This window comes from Schistocerca americana, chromosome 2 (assembly GCF_021461395.2).
Source record: "Schistocerca americana isolate TAMUIC-IGC-003095 chromosome 2, iqSchAmer2.1, whole genome shotgun sequence".
NCBI classification, from domain to species: domain Eukaryota; kingdom Metazoa; phylum Arthropoda; class Insecta; order Orthoptera; family Acrididae; genus Schistocerca; species Schistocerca americana.
Genome location: NC_060120.1, coordinates 128328741 through 128342971, shown reverse-complemented (window position 1 = coordinate 128342971; position 14231 = coordinate 128328741). Strand labels below are relative to the sequence as shown.

General features: G+C 44.6%; 1 protein-coding gene across 1 annotated transcript in view; it reads left to right on the top strand.

Annotated features, from left to right (window-relative positions):
- LOC124593822 overlaps positions 1-14231 on the top strand; it is a 179440-nt gene that overhangs the window by 80541 nt on the left and 84668 nt on the right. The window lies entirely within an intron of this gene.

Genomic DNA, 14231 nt, shown 5'->3' with positions numbered 1-14231 from the left:
ACCGCCACACTGTTCTTGCACCAGGTATTATGGTATGGGGCGGTATTGGATATTACTCTCGCACGCCTCTAGTACGCATTGCCGGTACTTTAAATAGTCGGCGCTACATATCCGAGCTGTTGGAGCCAGTTGTCCTTCCTTACTTTCAGAGCTCGGTCACAGCCATATTTCAACAGGATAATGCGCGACCACACGTGGCACGCATTGTCCAAAGGTTCTTCGTCAATAACCAGATTGAATTGCTTCCCTGGCCGGCTCGCTCTCCGGAACTTTCGCCGATAGAAAACATGTGGTCCATGGTTGCTCAACGAGTGACCCAGATTACATCCCCAGCTGCCACACCAGATGATCTTTGGCAACGTGTGGAAGCTGCTTGGGCTGCTGTACCCCAGGAACACATCCAACGTCTCTTTGACTCAATGTCGAGACGTGTGGCAGCGGTGATCTCCAACAATGGCGGGTACTCTGGCTACTGATTCTGGCAGGAACCACATGTCACAGACGTCTGTAAACGAAATCGTTTGATACTTGGTCAACATATTATCTACAAAATAAATTTTGTTGTGCTACCTCTTGTCTTTCTTGGTGTTGCATTTACGGTGGCCAGCAGTGTACTATACGCAAGAATTAATGATCATGCCCTGAAATCATGTTATAATAGCTCCACGTAGACAATACTTTACATACACACGGTGAAAATTATTGAACCATATGAAATAAAATCGTCATGATATCTGAATGGTTTGCGTTAGGCCGTTCAAACTGCACGGTTGTCCGCGGGGCATGATGGGCGTTAGTACCCGCATGAGCACGCGGTTTAGCGACGAAGCCCACTTTCATTTGGATGGATTCGTCAATAAGCAAAATTGGTGCATTTGGGGGACTGAGAATCCGTATTTCGCGATCGACAAGTCTTTTCACCCTCGGCGGGTGACTGTGTGGTGCGTCCAGTCACGGAATAATTGCTGCGATATTCCTTGATGCAAGGTGGCTACCGAACGGTAAGTGAAGGTTTAGGAAGGTGATTTCATCCCCGTTATCCGAAGTGACCCTGATTTCGGCAAGATGTGCTTCATGCATGACGGAGCTCGACCCCATCGAAGCAGGAGAGTGTTTGATGTCCTGGAGGAGCATTTTGGGGACCGCATTCTGGCACTGGGGTACCCAGAGGCCACTGGCATAGGCCTCAATTGGCCACCATATTCTCCAGACATGAACATATACGACTCCTTTTTGTGGGGCTGTATTAAGGATAAGTTGTACAGCAATAACCCCGACACCATTGCTGAACTGGAAACAGCCATTTAGGTGGTCATCCACATCATCGATGTTCTGACGCTTTAGGGGGTCATGTAGAATTTCGCCATTCGTCTGCGCACATCATCGCCAATGATGGCAGGCATATCGAACACGTCATAACCTAACTCCGAATATCTGTAGTGACGTTTAAATGTTGAATCATGTGTGTGAAAGCAGTAGTTTGTAAGTAATCTACATTTTTCTCATATAGTTCAATAATTGACAGCCTTTACGTTGACAGTACTCTCCAAAAAGTACAGTAGCGCTGAAAAGTATTGTAGAAAGCAATAATTACAACTGCATGAAGATAAGAGTGTAATATAAAAAAACAGTGGATAATACAGTGGATGATAGAAAAATGTGTAATTCCAATCCATTTAGTACAATACTACACTTAGTCTTAAAAATTTATTTTTCATAAAAACAGAAACCACAATTATCCTAGCTTAAAAGTGATTTGTAGTATGTAAGAATAAAACAAAACTACAGCATTATGAAATCTGATGAACAAATCAGTATTTCTTTGCATACTAATCGGCTTTGATCTTAGCTGCATGTCTATTTGACACTGAATCCAGAAGCTTGACGCATTAAAACAAAACTACGTAACTGGACAATTCTATTTAAGAACAAATACTGATAATCTATATCAACAATATTATAGACTCTTTCAATAACATCAAATGACAAAATGTAATAGTGTTAATTCAAATACATGTTCTCAACTCTCGAAAAGGTCATTCATGGGAACATGAAGTATGAAAACTTAAATGTACAAAAAATGTTACTCCCTTTTCAAAATATGCAATTTTTGTGTGCCACTGCTTACTATTGTTGAAATATTTACAGCCAGTTTCAATAAGAGAAACAAGATAATATTTTACCAATTGAAGTTACCTAAAATCTCTTCAAATATTTTCTGAGAAAACGGTCTTTAAAACAGAGAGTGCTCAAACATCTGTAGAACGTATTTGACTAAAATAGAACAAATGATTCAAGTTTACCGAAAAAGAAGTTCTATAAGAGGAAATAAAAAACAAATAAAGCTCCTCGACATGAAATCACCACGCTCCTTTTCTACGCAACTAGTGTGAACACGCCACAAGGCACAAATATACAATGACAGCCTGATGAACAGAGAAGTAATTTTTATGTAAAACGAGTAAAAACTTCAGTCATTAGATTGCGCGCTGGCAGCGTAGACTAGACATTTGTGAAAAGTTGCTAAAAGATAATAAGATAACTGGCCAAGCAACCACCCCCCACTAACACCTGATAGTAAAGACGTTCAGCGTTCAACCGAAATTCAGCTTCAAATAACGCGACGAAGAGGAAACGGTAAATACTTGACCGTCGCGCGGGACGCAAAATCATAGGTGGAAGGAGGACGCAAACGATTGGCTGATGAACCTCACCTATGTAAACACAAGCTTGACTTCGTAGCATAACTAGAAGAGTAACTCACCAAAATACGTGAAACACGATCTCTCCCGGTAAGGCGTGTAATCTTGCGGGATCCAAATACTGAAGAAAGCGATTTGGTGACTTAGTACACAACATACCAGGCAAAAAAGGAGTACTTTGAACGCCCTAAATAATGACACATTAAACAAAGCAATAATGCAGTTTACAAAACCCCAATAATTTAAAACACAGCATCAAATAACAACCCTGTGACAGTTACCAAATAGAAGCTACAAGGGCTGCTCGAAATGAAAACCACAGTGAAAATCAAAATTTTTTTATTCGTAACAGTTAGTCACACCTACCAGCTACCTCTCTAAATAGTCGCCACTCCGACTTAGACATTTATCGTGGCGTTGTACAAACTTTCTAGTAGTCTCTTCACAGAAAGCAGCCGCCTGTGCTTTCCGCCATTTCTCTAGCCTGGCCGCCTTTCGTTTTTGTTCCAGAATGCCGTCTTCGTAGTTAGCGGTTCATCGGAGCAGAGATGAACAACAGAGGGAGCCAATTAAGGCCTGTTTTGTGAGTGATCAAACACTTCCCATCGAAAACGCTGCAGGAGCGTCTTCATTGCCCCTGCAGATTGTGGCTGAAAATTGTCTTGAAGAAAGAAACGCATGACATTTATGTTATGTGGGCTGCATAGCTTCAGGCGAAATCTCTCGCCAGATCAACATACTTGTCGGGAGACTTGTTTTAGGCATTTATACGTGATCACTTTGCGCTCTGTGCAGAAAAGAGCGACGTGAAGCGATCGACAGGCACACTAAAAACACTGCCCAACACATCTGTGCAAAGTTCCATCGGATTTTCACAGTGGTTTCCATTTCGCGCCTAATCGGACCTTACTTTCCTAATACGTCTCGTATTATGTTTTGATACGAGCGACACATTCCTCAAATCGCTTGGCCAGGTACAGGAACAGAGAACAACAAGAACGGAAGGCTGAGCCCAATCCAATATAGAAGCAGTAGGACACAAACACGCACAGGAAACGTACCAGTCGCAATTATCACGCTCACAGAGGAGAGCAAGATCAATCTTTAAGAATGCCGCGTTGTCCGCTCACAGCGGGAAGCAAGTTCAGCCTTTACGATTGCCTCGTGGTCTCGGCTCCGAAGCAACGAACTGAAAATAGCTCACTGAGCATACAAAGCTGCTGTGGCATGACAAACAGTGGAAAAATGTGGAGCCGCCATGAGACGTGTGGATGACGACGACCCACCGCTCGCCCTGGATATGGTCGGCCAAGGGAATAGTGTGCCCAATCCTATTTCTGGTGCGGGTCCCTCGTCTTCGGAAGCTGCTCAGCCAGACCAACTTAGAAGTCACACGGAGGTTAGAACAAACAGCTGGCCCGTTGTCCAGCAGACCTGGGCTGTCTGTGCTGATTCACGCGCTGGCGAACAGATTGATGCCGTATTCCTGGACTTCAGGAAGGCATTTGATACGGTTCCGCACTTACGTTTAGTGAAAAAAATACGAGCTTACGGAATATCGGACCAGGTTTGTGATTGGATTCAGGATTTCCTAGAAGAAAGAACACAACACGTCATTCTTAACTGTTCAAAATCTGCAGATGTAGAGGTAATTTCGGGAGTACCGCAGGGAAGCGTGATAGGACCTTTATTGTTTACAATATACATAAATGACTTAGTTGACAACATCGGTAGCTCCGTGAGGCTATTTGCAGATGACACGGTTGTCTACAAGAAAGTAGCAACATCAGAAGACTCGCACGGACTCCAGGAGGACCTGCAGAGGATTAATGCATGGTGCGACAGCTGGCAGCTTTCCCTAAACGTAGATAAATGTAATATAATGCGCATACATAGGGGCAGAAATCCATTCCAGTACGATTATGCCATAGGTGGTAAATCATTGGAAGCGGTAACGACCGTAAAATACTTAGGAGTTACTATCCGGAGCGATCTGAAGTGGAATGATCACATAAAACAAATAGTGGGAAAAGCAGGCGCCAGGTTGAGATTCATAGGAAGAATTCTAAGAAAATGTGACTCATCGACGAAAGAAGTAGCTTACAAAACGCTTGTTCGTCCGATTCTTGAGTATTGCTCATCAGTATGGGACCCTTACCAGGTTGGATTAATAGAAGAGATAGACATGATCCAGCGAAAAGCAGCGCGATTCGTCATGGGGACATTTAGTCAGCGCGAGAGCGTTACGGAGATGCTGAACAAGCTCCAGTGGCGGACACTTCAAGAAAGGCGTTACGCAATACGGAGAGGTTTATTATCGAAATTACGAGAGAGCACATTCCGGGAAGAGATGGGCAACATATTACTACCGCCCACATATATCTCGCGTAATGATCACAACGAAAAGATCCGAGAAATTAGAGCAAATACGGAGACTTACAAGCAGTCGTTCTTCCCACGCACAATTCGTGAATGGAACAGGGAAGGGGGGATCAGATAGTGGTACAATAAGTACCCTCCGCCACACACTGTAAGGTGGCTCGCGGAGTATAGATGTAGATGTAGATGTAGAAAACGGCCACAACGGCATTCGCTGCAAATGTGCCACACCCCCTTCACGCCAGAGATTTTGTTCCACGAGACGTGGCGCGAGCTATCGATCAGGCAACGGTTCAACTGCTTTTTACTAGACAGTCATACAGAAATGAAATGAAATGTCGTGTGGCTAGGGCCTCTCGTCGGATAGACCTGTCTCCTGGTGCAAGTCTTTTTAGTTGACGCCACTCCGGTGACTTGCGTGTCGATGGTGATGAGATGATGATGAGGACAACACAACACTCAGTCCCTGAGTGGAGAAAATCTCCGACCCAACCGGGAATACAACCCGGGCCCCTTTGCGTGGCATTTCATCAGGACTTCTTTGCATGGCATTCAGTCGAGCTGACCACTTTTATTTTTTATTTTTTTTTGCTGATTTCATTTTGTTCGTTACTGTTCCTTGCATTTGTCCGGGGCGGACGTCCCATGCCACCTGTTCAAGTTCATCGTTGATCCCTTTACTCAGTTTTTATTACAGAGGGCAACTAATGCTCTGACCGAACACGCTGAGCTACCGTGCCGGCAACACTCAGCTATCGAGGCGAACCATACCAAAAAGGAATGTGTAGAACAGGGGCCGGCCGGGGTGGCCGAGCGGTTCTAGGCGCTACAGTCTGGAACCGCACGACCGCTACTGTCGCAGGTTCGAATCCTGCCTCGGGCATGGGTGTGTGTGATGTCCTTAGGTTAGTTAGGTTCAAGTAGTTCTAAATTCTAGGGGACTGATGACCTCAGAAGTTAAGTCCCATAGTGCTCAGAGCCATTTGAACCATTTTTTCTCTCGGCATGGGTGGTATCGCTCACTGTTGGAAACTGTATGTTGTAACGGGTGGCATGTCTATTTGCTAAGACGAACGAAACTTGTAGACACTCTCTAAGCAAGAATAATTTCACCTGCAAAGCGAATTGTAGTCCTGGCCAGAGTGGCGGCACGGTCGTGTTTACACCCGAGAAACAGCGAGGGCAGGCAGTTGCAGCGTAGACTCCAGCGTTCTTACAAGAGCGACGCTCGCACGCTACGCGTCTACCACCTATGTGCACAGTACAGAAGCTGTCCGCTAACCGGCGCTTCGTTTGATAATAGTGCTCACACACCGAGACAACATTTATTCACAGTGTTGCAAATTCGAAGCTATGTTTGGTCTGCATAAACCACTGCCCTCTTTATTTACGATCTACACTTGTTTCGAAACTATACAATCCCGTTCGCACATGATGTCTCGTTTATTCTGGCAACGTTTTAAACTGAATCTCGTACACAGAACAATATGTCTCAGACTTACTTTGTTAGCCTTCAAGTCCTGTCTTGCGCAGTAAGAGTTGTGAAATTTTCTCAAACTTAATACTTCTTTGCATTGTCCCATAGTGCTCAGAGCCATTTGAACCAGGAAAGCACTTACAAGGACAGACGTGCGAAGCTTAACAGTCGTCTCTGAAGTTCAGAATAAGACAGTACCAGCTGACATAAAAGCTTTCTGCATGTTGCCCTGCGACATTTTGTGAAATTAATGTCACTGACTATAAACGACGTTTCGGCCACGGTTTCGATGGCGTTCGCTGACCCCAACTGTGCACTGTGTTGCCCAGGGACCGTTATAGATTGGTGCAGCACTATTAAAGAATCACGTTTTCGATAGCCCGTAATTGTCTCCCATTATAGTGCATAAGTTTTAAATTTGGCTCAAAGATGCCTACAACCTTCTTCTGTAATGGAGCCCTGCAACGTCGCACTCGGGCTCGACTATGCTTCAAACGACAGGGTATCGACACATACGAAAAAAATGGCAGGGCTCAGTGGTTCAGGTGACGTGTAAAGTGGGTTAATGCCGTCACATTGGAGCCAAAGCTCTCCAAAATTCTGCCCATCGCCGCCGTGGACGTGTCACACGATGGGGAGGTCATCAAATTTCTCTTAGTCACATCTCATCACTTGTTTTGACGCCTGTGCGATGGAGATCAGATCACGATACCCAGCACTGAAATCACGCAACTTTCTTATGAGTAACCGAGGAAAACGATTCAGACACACCGCCGCTCAGAATAGACACGGAAAGAGCTCAGGGGTAACATAATTGGCGTGAATGAACTACTTCGCAGGTTTTCTCTGGAAAGGCACGTGGGGATCATAGTGACCCTTTGTCGCTTTAGTCGCACATATGTTAATGCTGCACTCCTCTGTGAGCTTGCTCATGAGAAAGCAAAACTGGAGAACTGAAAATGCATAAGCCTCATTTGCTACTTCGAATCACGTTCACATTTAATCGAATGGTTTTTGAACGGTCCCTACCGGTTCCAACCTGTACACAAGGGGAAAAATTGAGGTCGCGCTGCACTCTAAAGGGGTACGATTAAGTTTCATGGGGTTGCAGCTCCGCAGCGTGCTTAGAGAAGGGTTGAAACGTCCGTGTGTGTCAGAGGTGTCAAAGGTTGTCAAGAGCATCTTCCTGTTGCTTGTCGCACTGCGAACTGTCGTTTTCGGCCGCAAAATGTATGGGAATCAACGGCTGAGGAAAAAGGATGGTTTCATTGACACCCTTTATTCCACCCCCTGCGACCGTTTCGTGCCTATTCTGAGGGGTGAGGTGGGGGGGGGGGTCAGGAATGTTTTCACTATAAGAAAAAACCACGTGTTTTCAACGCAGAGGCGTTAAAAGAAGGAGCGAAATGTGAGTAAGAGAGACTGTGACGACCTCCCTATCGAATGACACGACCACGGCTGGGCAGAACTGTGGTGTACTTTGGTGCCATTGTGAGATCATTAACTCATCTGACACGTCACACCAACTTCTGGGTTTCACCTTGCTGCTTGAAGCTCCATCGAGCCCTAGAGTGACATCGCAGGGCAGGTTTTACGCACCTTTGAGCCAAATTTCAAACTTCTGGGTTGCAATGAGAGACAATTACAGGGTCTGGGAAAAGCAATCCTTTAATTATGTTGCGCAGTGCATCTTATCATGCACATATGTTGACTAGAATGTGTACCCGTGGTCTAGGGGTAGCGTCTTTGATTCATAATCAAAACGTCTCCGGTCCCGGGTTCGATCCCCGCCACTGCCTAAATTTTGAGAAATAATCAGCATTGGCGGCCGAGGACTTCCGGCATAAGAAGTCAGCCTCGCCAACGGCCTTGTCAAAGAGGGCGGAGGAGCGGATAGAGGTTCAGGGCACTCTCTTGTCCTAGGGGTGGGAAATTTCCCCTAAAGGCGGAAGAATCAGCAATGATCAACGACATGAGGATGCAGAAGGCAATGGAAACCACTGCCTTAAAGACACGTAACGTGTATGCACAGGACATGTGGCCTGTAATTGAAGAAGTGTCATGATGATATCTCCATTGGCAAAAGATTCCGGAATAGTCCTCCATTCGGATCTCCGGGAGGGGACTGCCAAGGGGGAGGTTACCGTGAGAAAAAGATTGAATAATCAACGAAAGGATAACGTTCTACGAGTCGGGGCGGGGAATGTCAGAACCTTGAACGTGGTAGGGAAACTAGAAAATCTGAAAAGGGAAATGCAAAGGCTCAATCTAGATATAGTAGGGGTCAGTGAAGTGAAGTGGAAGGAAGACAAGGATTTCTGGTCAGATGAGTATCGGGTAATATCAACAGCAGCAGAAAACGGTATAACAGGTGTAGGATTCGTTATGAATAGGAAGGTAGGGCAGAGGGTGTGTTACTGTGAACAGTTCAGTGACCGGGTTGTTCTAATCAGAATCGACAGCAGACCAACACCGACAACGATAGTTCAGGTATACATGCCGACGTCGCAAGCTGAAGATGAACAGATAGAGAAAGTGTATGAGGATACTGAAAGGGTAATGCAGTATGTAAAGGGGGACGAAAATCTAATAGTCGTGGGCGACTGGAATGCAGTTGTAGGGGAAGGAGTAGAAGAAAAGGTTACAGGAGAATATGGGCTTGGGACAAGGAATGAAAGAGGAGAAAGACTAATTGAGTTCTGTAACAAGTTTCAGCTAGTAATAGCGAATACCCTGTTCAAGAATCACAAGAGGAGGAGGTATACTTGGAAAAGGCCGGGAGATACGGGAAGATTTCAATTAGATTACATCATGGTCAGACAGAGATTCCGAAATCAGATACTGGATTGCAAGACGTACCCAGGAGCAGATATAGACTCAGATCACAATATAGTGGTGATGAAGAGTAGGCTGAAGTTCAAGACATTAGTCAGGAAGAATCAATACGCAAAGAAGTGGGATACGGAAGTACTAAGAAATGACGAGATACGTTTGAAGTTCTCTAACGCTATAGATACAGCAATAAGGAATAGCGCAGTAGGCAGTACAGTTGAAGAGGAATGGACATCTCTAAAAAGGGCCATCACAGAAGTTGGGAAGGAAAACATAGGTACAAAGAAGGTAGCTGCGAAGAAACCATGGGTAACAGAAGAAATACTTCAGTTGATTGATGAAAGGAGGAAGTACAAACATGTTCCGGGAAAATCAGGAATACAGAAATACAAGTCGCTGAGGAATGAAATAAATAGGAAGTGCAGGGAAGCTAAGACGAAATGGCTGCAGGAAAAATGTGAAGACATCGAAAAAGATATGATTGTCGGAAGGACAGACTCAGCATACAGGAAAGTCAAAACAACCTTTGGTGACATTAAAAGCAACAGTGGTAACATTAAGAGTGCAGCGGGAATTCCACTACTAAATGCAGAGGAGAGAGCAGATAAGTGGAAAGAATACATTGAAAGCCTCTATGAGGGTGAAGATTTGTCTGATGTGATAGAAGAAGAAACAGGAGTCGATTTAGAAGAGATAGGGGATCCAGTATTAGAATCGGAATTTAAAAGAGCTTTGGAGGACTTACGGTCAAATAAGGCAGAAGGGATAGATAACATTCCATAAGAATTTCTAAAATCATTGGGGGAAGTGGCAACAAAACGACTATTCACGTTGGTGTGTAGAATATATGAGTCTGGCGATGTACAATCTGACTTTCGGAAAAGCATCATCCACACAATTCCGAAGACGGCAAGAGCTGACAAGTGCGAGAATTATCGCACAATCAGCTTAACAGCTCATGCATCGAAGCTGCTTACAAGAATAATATACAGAAGAATGGAAAAGAAAATAGAGAATGCGCTAGGTGACGATCAGTTTGGCTTTAGGAAAAGTAAAGGGACGAGAGAGGCAATTCTGACGTTTCGGCTAATAATGGAAGCAAGGCTAAAGAAAAATCAAGACACTTTAATAGGATTTGTCGACCTGGAAAAAGCGTTCGACAATATAAAATGGTCCGCAGCTCGTGGTCGTGCGGTAGCGTTTTCGCTTCCCGCGCCCGAGTTCCCGGGCTCGATTCCCGGCGGGGACAGGGATTTTCTCTGCCTCGTGATGACTGGGTGTTGTGTGCTGTCCTTAGGTTAGTTAGGTTTAAGTAGTTCTAAGTTCTAGGGGACTGATGACCATAGATGTTAAGTCCCATAGTGCTCAGAGCCATTTGAACCATTTGAATATAAAATGGTGCAAGCTGTTCGAGATTCTGAAAAAAGTAGGGGTAAGCTATAGGGAGAGACGGATCATATACAATATGTACAACAACCAAGACGGAATAATAAGAGTGGACGATCAAGAACGAAGTGCTCGTATTAAGAGGGGTGTAAGACAAGGCTGCAGCCTTTCGCCCCTACTCTTCAATCTGTACATCGAGGAAGCAATGATGGAAATAAAAGAAAGGTTCAGCAGTGGAATTAAAATACAGGGTGAAAGGATATCAATGATACGATTCGTTGATGACATTGCTATCCTGAGTGAAAGTGAAGAAGAATTAAATGATCTGCTGAACGGAATGAACAGTCTAATGAGTACACAGTATGGTTTGAGAGTAAATCGGAGAAAGACAAAGGTAATGAGAAGTAGTAGAAATGAGAACAGCGAGAAACTTAACATCAGGATTGATGGTCACGAAGTCAATGAAGTTAAGGAATTCTGCTACCTAGGCAGTAAAATAACCAATGACGGACGGAGCAAGGAGGACATCAAAAGCATACTCGCTATGGCAAAAAAGGCATTTCTGGCCAAGAGAAGTCTATTAATATCAAATACCGGCCTTAATTTGAGGAAGAAATTTCTGAGGATGTACGTCTGGAGTACGGCATTGTATGGTAGTGGAACATGGACTGTGGGAAAACCGGAAGAGAAGAGAATCGAAGCATTTGAGATGTGGTGCTATAGACGAATGTTGAAAATTAGGTGGAGATGGAGATTAGTGTTTAACGTCCCGTCGACAACGAGGTCATTAGAGACGGAGCGCAAGCTCGGATGAGGGAAGGATGGGGAAGGAAGTCGGCCGTGCCCTTTCAAAGGAACCATCCCGGCATTTGCCTGAAGCGATTTAGGGAAATCACGGAAAACCTAAATCAGGATGGCCGGAGACGGGATTGAACCGTCGTCCTCCCGAATGCGAGTCCAGTGTGCTAACCACTGCGCCACCTCGCTCGGTAAAATTAGGTGGACTGATAAGGTAAGGAATGAGGAGGTTCTACGCAGAATCGGAGAGGAAAGGAATATGTGGAAAACACTGATAAGGAGAAGGGACAGGGTGATAGGACATCTGCTAAGACATGAGGGAATGACTTCCATGGTACTAGAGGGAGCTGTAGAGGAAGACAGAGATTGGAATACGTCAAGCAAATAATTGAGGACGTAGGTTGCAAGTGCTACTCTGAGATGAGGAAAGGAATTCGTGGCGGTCCGCATCAAACCAGTCAGTAGACTGATAAAAAAATAAAAAAAAAGTTGACTAGACATTGAGTAACTATGTTAGAAAAGCGTTCACATCAACTATCTGCTGTGCTCGAAGGAATGTGAAACTGTTAAATTTGGTGTTTCACACCGCTTGCACGAAAGTAAACAAATAAAATCAACGACGTAATAAAAATATTACGTGATGCCAAATTCAGTAGGGGGTATCATGAAACATAGAATGATTCAATAAGATTTAGCCGGATTGTCAAGATTATATCTCCGTCAAGAATGAACACAGAAACTTGGATCAAATATATTATTTCACTTAGGACTAGAATGCCTTTTTAAAAAAGAAATTCCATCTGGTTTTACAAGGATGTATCTTTTATGACAGACATAGACTCAGACCCCCCCGCCCCGACACACACACAGTCATAGGGAACATTTTACATTTAGCAGCAAAAACGTTCAGTGTACTCTCCGCCGGACTCACAACAAATATCCAGACAAAGGTTAAACTTGTTTCATACTTTGGTTACCACATTCACCGCCGTTGGTATGTGGCGTGGCATTTCACGCAAAGTAGCCGAGTGTTCCGCAAGCCCCCATATAAAAATGTTAAATACCGTGAGGTCAAGCGACCTAGAAATCTGGTGGTTCAATGCGAGATCTGTACGCCCCCCTTACGACCAGTCTACCGTCGAACAAAACGATGCCGCACGCTCGTGGGTCATCTGCACGTGTGGAAACAGATGACACATAACGCCTTCTGTTGCTGTGTTTTCAGAATCTCGCTAGACCTCTAATGGGCTACGAACGAGCAAGAGACCGTGCTAGTTGCTCTAGGGAAACAGCTACCATCATGAGGTGACAACTTAGTGTCCATTCTGGACAGATGAATGTATTGTAGTTCAACATCTACATCCACGTCTGCTAACTTCTCGTGTGTGGTGGATATACTTCATGCACCAATGTCACTGGAACTTACAACGTTATCCACGGGGTCGTTCATTAATATCGTGTGAAAAGTTATGGACGGGGTACGCTCGAAGTTATTTTAAGTCAGAGGACTTATCTCCGCAACGAATGACACAGTGTGTTCACGTTCGCAAGAGTCTGTTGGGATGATTGCTTAAGATATGAAGACGTCTGATGCATAACAGTTTCTCATATTTTATCCAGTCTCTGAAAACTCGTCCATGGTGTTGCCCAATATCCCAGCTCACCCTGTACAGATCCATTCATCATCGTATCTTCTACGAGATACTGAAAACTCAAATAAAAAAATAGATGATTAAGGGGAAGAGACAACGACGAATTAAGCTTCATCTACTACATAACCCCCCACTAATTCCTGTCGGTGGAAACCAAAACTGCCGGCAGCGATGGGCGAGCGGTTCTAGGCGCTTCAGTCCGGAACCGCGCTGCTGGTACGGTCGCAGGTTCGAATCTTGCCTCGGGCATGGATGTGTGTGATGTTCAAAAAATGTTCAAATGTGTGTGAAAACTTATGGGGCTTAACTGCTACGGTCATCAGTCCCTAAGCTTACACACTACTTAACCTAAATTATCCTAAGGACAAACACACACACCTATGCCCAAGGGAGGACTCAAACCTCCGCCGGGGCCAGCCGCACAGTCCATGACTGCAGCGCCCTAGACCGCTCGGCTAATTCCGCGCGGCGTTTGTGATGTCCTTAGGTTAGTTAGGTTTAAGTAGTTCTAAGTCCAGGGGACTGATGACCTCAGATGTTATGTCCCATAGTGCTTAGAGCCATTTGAACCATAACTGCAATGGCCCTTGAAAACCTCGTACCACAAGCAGAATGGAAAACTAAATACAAGACCATGTTACCGTTAAAATAAGAGTTACACATACTCCGCATCTTCATCTGAATAACATCGCTTTTTATCTTAATACCGAAGTACACATCAAATCATATGTCTCCATTACAAAATTGTTGAGGTTTTCGTACCCGTTTGTTGACATATTGACTGTTGGCTTTCGCCCTGGAATCTTCAACAGACGTCTGTTTAATGATTTTTCTGATGCTTCACCGGCACTATCTATTGTTAAAGGTGCATCTTCCATTTCACAATATGAAAAAGCACTCCATCTTCAGGCAACGAGTGGCCTACCGGGACCATCCGACCGCCGTGTCATCCTCAGTGAGGATGCGGATAGGAGGGGCATGGGATCAGCACACCGCTCTCCCAGT